The 12,952-nt window shown below is 42.7% G+C and overlaps 1 protein-coding gene across 1 annotated transcript in view; it reads right to left on the bottom strand.

Annotated features, from left to right (window-relative positions):
- The window catches only part of LOC126100676 (cytochrome P450 6k1-like), a 124,162-nt gene extending 111,955 nt beyond the window's left edge, over positions 1 to 12,207 (bottom strand). The window contains exon 1 of the mRNA XM_049911294.1: positions 12,138 to 12,207. The gene's annotated coding sequence lies outside the window, so the exon portion shown is untranslated. The remainder of the gene's footprint in view (positions 1 to 12,137) is intronic.
- Between the last annotated feature and the right edge of the window lie 745 nt (positions 12,208 to 12,952).

Raw genomic sequence — 12,952 nt, 5'->3', positions numbered from 1 at the left:
TTGGTAAGTGCCAAAATTTCATGAAATTTAAAATCACAGCATAATGAAGACTTCTATGTGAAATTTTTGAAATTGGCATAATGTTACTTTGCACTTCCAGACCAAAATTCCAATGTCGAAAGGGTGATGTCTTTCACATATACCCCATGAACAAAGGAATGCAATAAATTGCAAACTGCCACAGTCACAAAGATGGTGACACTCTTGTTTAATTCACAATTATCCTGTCAAGATTTCCACGAAATGAGCTGCAATCGAGGGGGCCAATACCGAGGGGTAAGAGCGGGTCACACCCCCTCCATCCCCCCCACCCCCCCTTCCCTTTGCTCTCAGGGAAAGGAAAAAGTATAGTGTAATCAGTTGTTTTCCTTTCAAGAAAATGATTGAAAGTAGGTATTACCCAGGTTTTTACAGGGTCGGAACTGGAAATTTTTTAAGGCTACTTGAAAATTGCCGTTTGTCTTTCAAGATATTACAAATACTTCGTACACCACTGTTGCAGGGTTGGTGGGTCAAACCCGAGACCCCAAATGGCTGAGCTGAAGCTGAGACATATTTTATCAGGAGACCGAGCAAGTTCATGAGCGTCAAGAGGCAGTGCAGAGTGGTAACATTTGTTTATTCCAATAGTTTACAGTACTCGATAGGTGAAGCATAGTGTCGGCGTGCCATCTGTGAGTCCAAACGACTCATCAGGCTCCCGGTATGCCGATACGTCTGCTGCCATCATCGAGGCCGCCCTGCTGGAAGTTGGCCGCGCTCTCCTGGTCACCGCCCGCCGATGTATTACGACTTACAGGAATTGAACGTGGCCCATAGACTCGAGTGGAACTGAGCCCCTCCTGGATCCGCTGCAGACCGCTGTCACTGCCCTCTTTCATGTTGACCGTGCAGTCTCCAAGTTCCAGGCTGCCATTCCGACCCGCCCCGGTGTTGTGTCCCCGGAGGTGGAATATAGCCCGAACAAGTACATAGAAAACAGAACGCAAGTTTATGCAGAATACTTACAACATTGCTGCCAGACTGGCCCCTATAAATGAAGACCAGCACAGGTCCATCCCGACGCTCGAATGACCTGCCACACTCTGTCCCAAGCTATAATTGCCCATCTATACAGGGTGCTACAAAAAGGTACGGCCAAACTTTCAGGAAACATTCCTCACACACAAATAAAGAAAAGATGTTATGTGGACATGTGTCCGGAAACGCTTAATTTCCATGTTAGAGCTCATTCTAGTTTCGTCAGTATGTACTGTACTTCCTCGATTCACCGCCAGTTGGCCCAATTGAAGGAAGGTAATGTTGACTTCGGTGCTTGTGTTGACATGCGACTCATTGCTCTACAGTACTAGCGTCAAGCACATCAGTACGTAGCATCAACAGGTTAGTGTTCATCACGAACGTGGTTTTGCAGTCAGTGCAATGTTTACAAATGCGGAGTTGGCAGATGCCCATTTCATGTATGGATTAGTACGGGGCAATAGCCGTGGCGCGGTACGTTTGTATCGAGACAGATTTCCAGAACGAAGGTGTCCCGACAGGAAGACGTTCGAAGCATTTGATCGGCATCTTAGGGAGCACGGAACATTCCAACCTATGACTCGCGACTGGGGAAGACCTAGAACGACGAGGACACCTGCAATGGACGAGGCAATTCTTCGTGCAGTTGACGATAACCCTAATGTCAGCGTCAGAGAAGTTGATGCTGTACAGGGTAACGTTGACCACGTCACTGTATGCTACGGGAGAACCAGTTGTTTCCGTACCATGTACAGCGTGTGCAGGCACTATCAGCAGCTGCTTGATCTGCACGGGTACACTTCTGCAAATGGTTCATCCAACAATGTGTCAATCCTCATTTCAGTGCAAATGTTCTCTTTACGGATGAGGCTTCATTCCAACGTGATCAAATTGTAAATTTTCACAATCAACATGTGTGGACTGACGAGAATCCGTACGTAATTGTGCAATCACGTCATCAACACAGATTTTCTGTGAACGTTTGGGCAGGCATTGTTGGTGATGTCTCGATTGGGCCCCATGTTCTTCCACCTACGCTCAATGGAGCACATTATCACGATTTCATACGGGATACTTTACCTGTGCTGCTAGAACATGTGCCTTTACAAGTACGACACAACATGTGGTTCGTGCACGATGGAGCTCCTGCACATTTCAGTCGAAGTGTTCTTACGCTTCTCAACAACAGATTCGGTGACCGATGGATTGGTAGAGGTGAACCAATTCCTTGGCCTCCACGCTCTCCTGACCTCAACCCTCTCGGCTTTCATTTATGGGGGCATTTGAAAGCTCTTGTCTACGCAACCCCGGTACCAAATGTAGAGACTCTTCGTGCTCGTATTGTGGACGGCTGTGATACAATACGCCATTCTCCAGGGCTGCATCAGCGCATCAGGGATTCCATGCGACGGAGGGTGGATGCATGTATCCTCGCTAGCGGAGGACATTTTGAACATTTCCTGTAACAAAGTGTTTGAAGTCACGCTAGTACGTTCTGTTGCTCTGTGTTTCCATTCCATGATTAGTGTGATTTGAAGAGAAGTAATAAAATGAGCTCTAACATGGAAAGTAAGCATTTCCGGACACATGGCCACATAACATTATTTTCTTCCTTTGTGTGTGAGGAATGTTTCCTGAAAGTTTGGCCGTACCTTTTTGTAACACCCTGTATACACTGGTTTCTCCCTCGCTTCTGGCGTAGTGTCAGAGAAAGACAGAAACTACGGCAGGGATAAATTCCCACATGTCAGCCACATACAAATCACCACTCTTGGCCCTGGCATGGTGCCCCACCTCACACATAACTTAAAGCAACGCTGCAGTTTCCTGCCTCGTTGTTGCCGCACTCAAAACAAACTGTGCGTGCAATACCGCCGTCGCAGCCCCGCACCTGCCTTGCCTGGCCCGATGGCTGTCGACTGCTACCACACTCTGCCAGCGGCCCCAGATTTCATCGCCCAATCGCGCCACTTACAAGCCTGCCTTTAATAAAACAGTTAAGAAGATATGGACTCAGGGGCGGTGGCAGGGCGGCGGGGCTATGCCCCCCCCCCCCCTTTCCAATGGAGCATCACATTACACTGGATAAATATGACCAGAAATCAGCAAATATATTAACTCCACAAATTCAGAAGGAGAGCTGAGAATACGGAAGAAAAAGTGGGTTGATGAAAGTAAAAGATCTGAAACAGGAACTGAAGATTTAAAGAGCTGTGACAAGCAGTTTTTCCCAAATGTAGATGTTTTACTTCAAATATTTGGGACTATTCCTGTCACCGCAGGCTCTCCTGAACGAAGCTTCTCTGTGCTGAGACGAATAAAAACTTATTTGCTTAAAACAATGGGGGGGGGGGGAGACTAAATGGATTGGCTCTTGCAATTATCCATAAAGAGAGAGATATGGACACTGCAAATATCATTGACATATTCAGTAAATAGAAACAGAGACAAATGAGAATGGGAACTTGGGCAGAAGACGGAAATAACCAGTGAATTTTGTTACAGAATTTTTTTTTTATATATTCATGTCAAGTTCAAATTTTTACATTCATGTCATCTTCTGTATCCAGAAAATTAATGAAAACTTATTTGTTGTAAGTTGACATTTTTATGGTTTACGTAATTTATAAAATCTCCCATGTTAAAATAAGTTTTTTTTACCCTAAATCCCAAAACAGTTACCAAAAACTACTTTAAATTTGTCGGTGGAGGACTCTCCTTTTGTTAAGCGATACTCCATTCCCCCAAACCCTCTCCCCCCACTAGCCACCCCCTCCCCCTTGACCGACTTCTAGGATCGCCTCCGTGTGCACTACTTTTCGTAGCCAAGTCAGAGGGCACGCTGAGAAGTAGCACGTGGTCCGTTCTCGCACTCAACGACCCGTCTAAATGGCCACATAAAGCATAAAAATTTCTGATTATCCCCTATAAAAATGAAAAATATACAAAAACGTAATGAACAATTTACAGCAATTTTAACGACTGGTTTTTCTAAAAACCTAGAAAAAAAGATTTCCTTCTTAATCGACAAAGTCGCGCATATTATGGCCCATGAGGTAGGTAAAAACACGTTTTAATGTGTCAGGAAAAATAAATGTCTTTCCTTTCAGACGAATAACGATTTTGCCCCGACGCCTTGCTGCGACTGAAACAAGTTCACCAGCGGACCGTGGTCTTCGGGGGCCAGTACAGAGATCTGCCGTTACAACGTGTAAGAGTAACCGGCTGTAAGGTAACCAACAGGAAAAACTGTTAGAAGCTTTTTTGCAGCACTGTTTTGTAAAGATTCGCATTACGCTTGAGTTTAGGTAGGTGTGCCATCACTTAAATTGCCGACCCCAGACAAAGACTTCGAATATCCCGAATATTTGATCAAATGGTATTATTTTCCCCGTCACATCGGTTTGTCAACGATAAGTTAGCCGATGGCCACAGTGCTCCAGGAGAGGCGGGGACATGAGAGGGAGGGGTGATGTTTCCTCGTTTGTCTTTCAGTTGAGACACCATCAGCGTGCACCCATCAGTAGCTATGGTACAAACTGCACACAAAGAGTCGACTGTAGGCGGCTTCTCAATAAATGAGTATGGAACTCGACTTTCTCCAGACACAACATAAGTTCTGGGAATACCTCGGATAGTTGTATAACCCCGCCCAGGACGCCACTGGGGCAACGCGGACGTATGGTAGCGCAAGTCTAGCTCACCGCAAATATCGCAGCCTTTGCTAAAGCTATAATGTTGCACATTGTGGTCCTCAACATTATGCTAGAATCACGTAGATTTACGATTTAGCAGAGTCGAACACAATATTAGGGGAGGGGGCAAGTGAACTCTCTAACCACAGCACCACCTTACGGCCGCCGATGGTGCTCCGCGGGTGGAGGATCTTGAGGCAACCCAGCGCCTTCGGTCTTTCTCCACAATTCCTGTGCTACTAGCACACGTTATTACTGTTAGTCTCCAGCAAAACTGTACCGATGTGATCCTGGGCCCCTGGCAGAAATGCCAGTGCTGTGTGCTCCCTCCTGCTAAAACTACGTGTCTGTAACTTTTTATATGTGGATTTAGCCAATTTTATAGTTTTATTAGTAAGTTTAAGACAATTTTTACTTAAACCAACTATAGTGATGAAAAATACTGCGCAGAACAAATTAAATGTGTAATTATAATAGATAAATTACAAACTGTATAAACACTCTCAGAAATTTTAAAGTAAAATTTAGTTATTTACACGTTCCATAGATCATCGGAAAAATTCTTTTATTGAAATGACGTAGAACGAGTCAGTTTACAGGACATGTATACGTCATTACTGTTAACATTAATGAACATGTTTCTTAATTCTTCTTGTGCAGCTACACTTAAGAACTAGATTTTTCGTTGCAGACTACCATTTTTTTAAATGAATTTGTCCATGGAAGTAGTAGTTGTCCAGGAGAAATCTATATTACCAACTTGCCAACCCGGTTCACGTTCCATAGTCCTATTTGTGGGCTTCCTATTTCATAGCTTCAGTATTTTCAGTATTTCGTATAATTACTGACAGATTTGAAATTTTTTATTGCGTAACTACACACTCGCGGTTCCTGCAGCGAAACTGCCGCGTCAGACATGACGTCTTAATAATTTGCCAGTAACTCCATTCGCAATACGTTTTGCAGATAGACTGAATGTACCGGTGAAATTATACGACTCACACTTCAAGAGATATGACGTCATAAACGTTGAGATGCGTGAAAAACTAGCTTTGCTTGAAACAGAGCACTGACCACTCAGGTTACACTTGATAACGATAGCACTTGGCGACTTCAAACAAGCTTTAAACGTAGTTTCAAATCTTCTCTAAATTTTTTCTCGCTTACATGTTTAACGTCAGATATTTTACATGTTGTTGTTGTGCTCTTCAGTCCTGAGACTGGTTTGATGCAGCTCTCCATGCTACTCTATCCTGTGCAAGCTCCTTCATCTCAAAGTACCTACTGCATCCTACATCCTTCTGAATCTGCTTAGTCTATTCATCTCTTGGTCTCCCACTACGATTTTCACCCTCCACACTACCCTCCAATACTAAATTTGTGATCCTTGATGCCTCAGAATATGTTCTACCAACCGATCCCTCCTTTTGGTCAAGTTGTGCCACAAACTACTCTTCTCCCCAATTCTGTTCAATACCTCCTCATTAGTTATGTGATCTACCCATCTAATCTTCAGCATTTTTCTGTAGCACCACATTTCGAAAGCTTCTATTCTCTTCTTGTCTAAACTATTTATCGTCCATGTTTCACTTCCTTACATGGCTACACTCCATACAAATACTTTCAGAAACGACTCCCTGACACTTAAATCAATACTCGGTGTTAACAAATTTCTCCTCTTCAGAAATGCTTTCCTTGCAATTGCCAGTCTACATTTTATATCCTCTCTACTCCAACCATCATCAGTTATTTTGCTCCCCAAATAGCAAAACTCCTTTACTACTTTAAGTGTCTCATTTCCTAATCTAATACCCTCAACATCACCTGACTTAATTCGACTACATTCCATTATCCTCGTTTTGCTTTTGTTGATGTTCATCTTATACCCTCCTTTCAAAACACTGTCCATTCCGTTCAACTGCTCTTACAAGTCCTTTGCTGTCTCTGACAGAATTACAATGTCATCGGCGAACCTCAAAGTTTTTATTTCTTCTCCATGGATTTTAATACCTACTCCGAATTTTTCTCTTTTTTCCTTTACTGCCTGCTCAATATACAGATTGAATAGCATCGGGGAGAGGCTACAACCCTGTCTTACTCCCTTCCCAACCACTCCTTCCCTTTCATGTCCCTCGACTCTTATAGCTTCCATCTGGTTTCTGTACAAATTGTAAATAGCCTTTCGCTCCCTGTATTTTACCCCTGCCACCTTCAGAATTTGAAAGAGAGTATTCCAATCAACATTGTTAAAAGCTTTCTCTAAGTCTACAAATGCTAAGATCGTAGGTTTGCCTTTCCTTAATCTTTCTTCTAAGATAAGTCGTAGGGTCAGTATTGCCTCACGTGTTCCAACATTTTTATGGAATCCAAACTGATCTTCCCCGAGGTCGGCTTCTACCAGTTTTTCCATTCGTCTGTAAATAATTCGCGTTAGTATTTTGCAGCTGTGACTTATTAAACTGATAGTTCGGTAATTTTCACATCTGTCAACACCTGCTTTCTTTGGGATTGCAATTATTATATTCTTCTTGAAGTCTGACGGTATTTCGCCTGTCTCATACATCTTGCTCACCAGACGGTAGAGTTTTGTCAGGACTGGCTCTCCCAAGGCTATCAGTAGTTCTAATGGAGTGTTGTCTACTCCCGGGGCCTTGTTTCGACTTAGGTCTTTCAGTGCTCTGTCGAACCCTTCACGCAGTATCATATCTCCCATTTCATCTTGATCTACCTCCTCTTCAATTTCCATAATATTGTCCTCAAGTACATCGCCCTTGTATAGACCCTCTATACACTCCTTCCACCTTTCTGCTTTCCCTTCTTTTCTTAGAACTGGGTTTCCATCTGAGCTCTTGATATTCATGCAAAGGTCTCTTTAATTTTGCTGTAGGCAGTATCTATCTTACCCTTCGTGAGATAAGCCTCTACATCCTTACATTTGTCCTCTAGCCATTCCTGCTTAGCCATTTTACATATTAACTTATTTCTACAGTAATCAGACGTTTCAAGGCATTTTATGCATGGGTGTTCGATTCTGCAATGAATCTAGGGTTTTACTCGTGACTTTAAGTTAGATTTAGAATTTGCTTTGCTACATGTCAGACGTTTTATGTTATTGGACAAATGATCAAAAACTTATTGCAACATGTTCAGTAACGTGTAATAAAGGTCACTTTCGCCTCTATTGTTGTTGGTGTGGACATCACTGTTGTTCCCAAATTGTGATGGATTATTTATGATATATTTCACTAGCGAATATCTGTAATATAATGATTCAGTTAAATGACTAACTCGTTGAAGAGGTACCTATGTGATGACTGCTGGTGAATACTGCAAATAATTCTTACTGCTCGCTTTTGTGAAGTCAATACTTTCTTTTTAAGTGACGAGTTACCCAGAAAATTATGCCATCAGACATTACCGAAAGTAACTATACAAAAACTACAGGAGGTAGATTCGTTTGATTCCATGGATGCTTTGTTTGAGCAGTTCAGTAATATTACCCTTCAAGTTCAAGTTTCGTCTATATGAAGCACCCAAATATTTGGAGCATTCTGTCCCGTTCATGTGCTGGGTCAATTGTTCATATGACTCTGTTTGTTGTACAGAACTGAATATACTGTGTTTTCTCAAAATTTAAGGAGAGGGAGACTCCATTTAGAGAAAACCAAATAATAATTCTTTTAAAAAACATAATTAACAATACCTTCTGTTGCTTTCCCTCTAATGAGAACTGGACGATAATTAAGTCATCTATTTTCACAGTTCTCATAAAAATATTTTAACTGTAGCATATTTGAATCTGTCTGGAGGAATCCACTGTGGCAGTGATGCATTGAAGATATGACTAAGGAGATTATTTACTGAGTTAGAATAACTCTTCAGAATTCTGTCCGAAATTCCATACATGCCACATGAGACTGTATTTTTAAGAACTTTGGTATATGTATTAATTTCATTGATGGATGCTGGTGCTAATTCTTGTTGCTTAAGACTTCGTGGCAAGATATTTTTAATAATCCCTCTTGCTACTTCAGCTGAAACATTGAACCCTGTGTTTGGTGCTACATTTAGTCAGACAAATGTACGGTAGGTGGACTTTTCGAACCATACTTACAGTATGGAGTGACTGTGTGGGGAAACTCAAACAAACAAGAGACAAAACGAGTGTTCACATTACAAAAAAAAAGCAATTAGGACCATTTTAAGAAGAAAGGCCTCTGAAACATGCAGAAACTGTTTCAAGCATTTAGGTATCTTAACTTTTTCATCGTTGTATATATACAAAACAATAATGTACATCACAAAAGGTAGTGAGGACTGCTAGTGTACACACCCACAATACAAGAAAGAAGAATGAAGTACGGATCATACCCCACCGACTGGCAGTGCTAGAAAAAGGATCCCAGTACTCTGGTATCAGACTACTAAGAAGTCTGCCCAAAAACCTGCAAGATGGTGTACTTCACAATGACTTTCCAAAGAAACTTAAAGACTATCTCATTGAAAAAGAGTTTTACAGTGTTGCAGAATACTTATGCCATTAAATTTGTATATATTGTTAGTCATTATCAGTGATGTAAAACTGTAAGCTAAAGGTGTAGAAAAATAAGTGATAATGAATGTTAATACTTTGACATGTCCTACATTACACGTACATTTACTGTACACAATGTAATCTTACAGGATCAAATAAAATACAATTCAATTCAACCAAAGAAGTTCTTTTCTGGATTCCAAGAGATAAGAAAAGACTGAGACGACGACTATTGCAAGGTAGAAGTGAAAGCAAAGTCCGTGGAGTACAGCCCTTGACGGGGCTGCTGGCCTGTCTGAGGGTAGTGTGCAGCCTTTATTCACTGCCGCACCAGGAGGGGAAGGGTGGCGAGTCCATCGCCCCAGCCGCCATTTACTCGCCGCTAAAAATTTGATGGAAACCGTTTAGACCTGGAGCCGTCCTGACTGGAAAGAGAAAAAATCCTCACCCCTATGAGGGATTGAACCAGAGGTCTCCTGTAGGGCTGCTGATGTTTTTAAAAATACTGGGAATCCGAAATATCGATATTTAAATAAATATGATTATCGTTCCTCGACATAGCCAAAAAAATTATCGATATATCGACGGAATGATATCGACGTACCAGCCAAAAAACCAAGGTTATTTAAAGGGGCAAAAAACATATCGGCTGCACATTGTAAATATACTGCCGGTTTCAGAGCTGCATGTTTAAGAATTGACTTATTATTAGATATTCTGTACACCAACACCCTAGGAGACTGCTTATCCCCCTCAGAGGAAGAACTGAAAAGAAATGATGCGCGTTCACACTTGGCGACAACCACTTTGGTAACAATGGTAACTGCAGGTAAGTGGCACAATAAAAGGTGTCGGATGGGTCCGTAGTTCGGTTTCGTCACATATCGGATTTGTCTGGAACACTTCACGCTGACTTCCCCGATTTTTTCATTTCTGCAGACGCAGCAACATAGCAGCTGTAATGTCAAAACTGCGTGGTGAAGCTAAACGTCGCCGTTTCTGTCGGTAGCGCCGATTACGTTAGCATTTCCCCTCACACATCTCTGCCCACAGCAAAAACCAACCGCACCATTTAGATTTTTGTTCATCAGTTTCAGCAACTGTTTTTGAAGAATGCTGATGTGAAGAAATAATATACTAGTTGCATCAGAAATTGTTTTTGAGGCAACTGGCGTGCTATTTCTTCACATCGAATAATTTGTATTCCATTCACCTCCCCCCTCCCCCCCCTTGCTCCCGGGCAATCGGACTACTTCGTTGCGCCATCTAAGCTTGCTTCATTCAAAGAGAAAGACTGGACGAGATGAAAGCTCAAAAAGAAGTACGACTTCCACACACATGAAAGCAAAATTACGTTCTACAGCAATGCCAAAAGAACAACTTCAAATATTCATCGAAAACTTCGGAAAGAATATAACGTAAACTAAAAATATCGGCTCTTGATATTGTCATTTCGATAGACAAAAATGTCTCCGATATATATCTATATTTCTTTGGAGAAACGTCGATGTATCGACATGTTATTAACAGCCCTAGTCTGCAGGATCAGAGACTGCAGAGTTTTACCCACTAAAACACCACGGCCACTTACCGAAAGGTGGACGTATAAAATTAGAAAGCATGCACGAATATCTTGGATGCATGTAGGGAGGAGGTTTAGCTAAAAAAAGTAACTGGATTAGGTTCAAATGGCTGTGAGCACTATGCGACTTAACTTCTGAGGTCATCAGTCCCCTAGAACTTAGAACTACTTAAACCTAACTAACGTAAGGACACCACACACATCCATGCCCGAGGCAGGATTCGAACCTGCGACCGTAGCGGTCGCGCGGCTCCAGACTGTAGCGCCTAGAACCGCTCGGCCACTCCGGTCGGCGTAACTGGATTAGGGAAATAACATTCTTAATTTTTACTACTTCGTAACTTTAACATTATCTCCAGAATGTTGCCCTCCACGATCATTGTAGCGCTCCATGCGTCGTTTCAAATAAAATATCAGAGATGGCACTAGTATTAACGCTAGGCAAATAATGTACTCGTAATTCCCAAATTTCCCAGGTACCGTAATTTTCTTCCACGATTATTTTTCCAACTTTTTTGTTTCCCCAAAAATATTATTCTTCCCAAAATTGCGAAAAAACTCTCATCTGGAATCAGTGTTGGCAGGTAAATGGGTAGCAATAATGGAGAGGAGATGCTACATGACTCAGTACCGCAGCTTTTTACCCCGAGGTCCACGCTGTTTGTCTGTTATAAAATTAGTCCAGTCATTTTGTAACCAAACTTCGTAAACAGTTAAGTCTGGAAGAACGATTATGTGTGATGCACGTGGTTCAAAATGGTTCAAATGGCTCTGAGCACTATGGGACTCAACTGCTGTGGTCATAAGTCCCCTAGAACGTAGAACTACTTAAACCTAACTAACCTAAGGACAGCACACAACACCCAGCCATCACGAGGCAGAGAAAATCCCTGACCCCGCCGGGAATCGAACCCGGGAACCCGGGCGTGGGAAGCGAGAACGCTACCGCACGACCACGAGATGCGGGCGATGCACGTGGAGTGGCTGATAATGATAGAAGGACAGCGCGTTGCATATGTTTGAAAGTTGTAACAAAGCTGTTTAAAAATGACATTTACCAACAATTATTACCGCCAAACGAACTTTTTTTTTTTTACCATTTCGTAGAAATTAACGAGTCTTATCAGGTCATCCTCATCGTAAGGAACCCCACCAGGCTGCTCACATGTTTGATGGGTTGCTCCGGACACGCGTGGCTCGTCTTGTCAGTTAAACAGCAGTGTGCAAGGCATTAGAAGAAGCGAGGAAACAGTGAAACGCACCAGCACCACACGCTGACTGCCGCTGGTCGCCCCGACGCCCTCACCTCGACTGGAGCAGCAGCTGCCGTCGCAGCGACGCTGGACGAGTCTTCCGTGTAACTGCTCGCTGCTGCCACCACAGCGGCCGGCGCCTGCTCTGTCCACACACGCGACGCGGCGCGGCTTTTGAAATCCTGCAGCCCCGTCAACCCAGACCACGCCCTCCCGCCCCCCCCCCCCACCTCCAGCCCGCACGTGATCGTGACCTGTGAACTTGACGCTTGATGCACCGACCAGTGACTCATAACGTCTCTCAACGTCTTCTACTTAACATCCGTCGCCAGTGCGTACTAGTGCAGAGGTAATTACCCCCTGAGGGTAAAATCTAATTTTCTGAGGGGTAAAAACAGCAATGGTCAATTATGTTACGGCCATGAAACTGAATTGTTCTCTACTGATCATTACAATTACTGCTATTTCGGAATATAGTAATACCGATCACGTAAGTTACCAATAATTACATTTTTTTTAAACAATACAGTTAACGCATGAGACAAAACGGTGGAGGCTACAGTTTCTTCAACGAGTGTTTGACTAACATCCTCACAAAGTCCACCCACTACACACATAGTCTTTACTATGAATTTATGACAGTAAAAGTGACACATATACAACACATACAGTTAAGTAAGTTATGAGTATACCTTCTATGCGTTGTAGATATCACCCCCTCCCCCCCCCCAAAACACACACACAAACACACCCACACCAGTAGACCAGAAATTCAATTTGCAACAATTAACGACGTAATGAACAACATAACACATACAGTATCTACGTAACGGCTACTGCACAGATGAAGGACTTACATTGTATTATT

This window comes from Schistocerca cancellata, chromosome 9, assembly GCF_023864275.1.
Source record: "Schistocerca cancellata isolate TAMUIC-IGC-003103 chromosome 9, iqSchCanc2.1, whole genome shotgun sequence".
NCBI classification, from domain to species: Eukaryota; Metazoa; Arthropoda; class Insecta; order Orthoptera; family Acrididae; genus Schistocerca; species Schistocerca cancellata.
This window is presented reverse-complemented; position numbering and strand designations above follow the sequence as displayed.